We start from the raw sequence: 1260 nt of genomic DNA on the forward strand, positions 1-1260 counted from the left end.
CTTTAAATGTAGACGGCGCAATGCCCAAGCTGAGGCACAAACTGAAACACCAGCAGCCGTCCCTGCCTGAGTGCGGGGGGGGCTGGACCCGATGATCTGTAAGGTCCCTTCCAGCCCCAAACAACTATGAAACTTTGAAACCTGCCGGAAGCATTTTCTTTCCCCGCCCCACGCAGAGCGGACTCCACAGCACTCCCGGCTAGGGGAGCCTTGTCTTGGCTGGCGCCCCAGCGGCCTGTTCCCCAGCCCTCCTCCTGGTCTCGGCTGCCTAAGACCCTGCTCCCCCATAACCGGCGGGTTATGGTCATGGCATTACAGGCTTGTGCTCGCTCACTAATAAGCCCTGGTGCCAAGTTGCAGCTGTGCTCCCCTGGGCTCAGAGCCCATCCCTACCAGCCCCAAGAACAGCGCCTCCACAGCTAGCCCTGCTGGGCAAAAAGCATATGGCTGGACCCAGCTGGGAGGCAGGATGCAGAGGGGAGTGTCCTGAGGTCAGTCCCTAACCACATGAAAGCACTTTTTAATAGTTCCCTCCTGCTCCCCGGCTCAGCCCCATGTGGCCCATCCTGGCCATCCAGCCCACCTCCTGCACAGCTCCCACATGGCCCCACAGCTCCCCTCCCCGCAGACCCACCTGCCCATAAACCACTGCCCTCAGAGCCCGCCTGGCCCCACATCCCCCCCGCACTGTCCCACATAGGGCCCCACAGCCCGTCCCCCACCTCCCAACTCCTCTGTGACCCCCAGCTCCATCCCGCTCCCTGCCCTCGCCCCTCGGCCAGCTGCGCCGGGAAAGGGCACGAGTCCGGGCAGCCACGGCCCGCCCGCCCGGCGAGCTGCGGGCGGGGGCTGGCGCCGAGCGGCAGGGGGTGGCAGCAGCAGGAGCAGCTGCAGGGCCTGGTGTGCAAACCCTGCAGCCTGGCACTGCCAGCACAGAAAGGCCCCTCGCCCGCCTGCCTCAGCCGTGCCCACTCACAGCCCCTCCTGGCTGCTGCCCTGCCTGCGCCCTGCACAGACCCTGGCCACCCCCGGCCCCTGGGGGCCTCAGCCCTGCAGCCTCCACCTCCCCCAAACCTCACTGCCTTCCCTGCTCGCTCTGCCATTGCCCACGAGCGCAGTGCCCGTCCTGCCAGGCTCCCAGGTGGGCACTGCCCCCTGCCCTGCCCCTACCCCAAGATGATGCCAGGGGAGGGTCCCTCCTCCTCCTCCCCCCCGTCCCTTCCGGCCGGACATCGCTGCTGCTTGGTGGGCGAGTGTGGG

The sequence above is a fragment of the Alligator sinensis genome, unplaced genomic scaffold, assembly GCF_000455745.1.
Source record: "Alligator sinensis unplaced genomic scaffold, ASM45574v1 scaffold1234_1, whole genome shotgun sequence".
NCBI classification, from domain to species: Eukaryota; Metazoa; Chordata; order Crocodylia; family Alligatoridae; genus Alligator; species Alligator sinensis.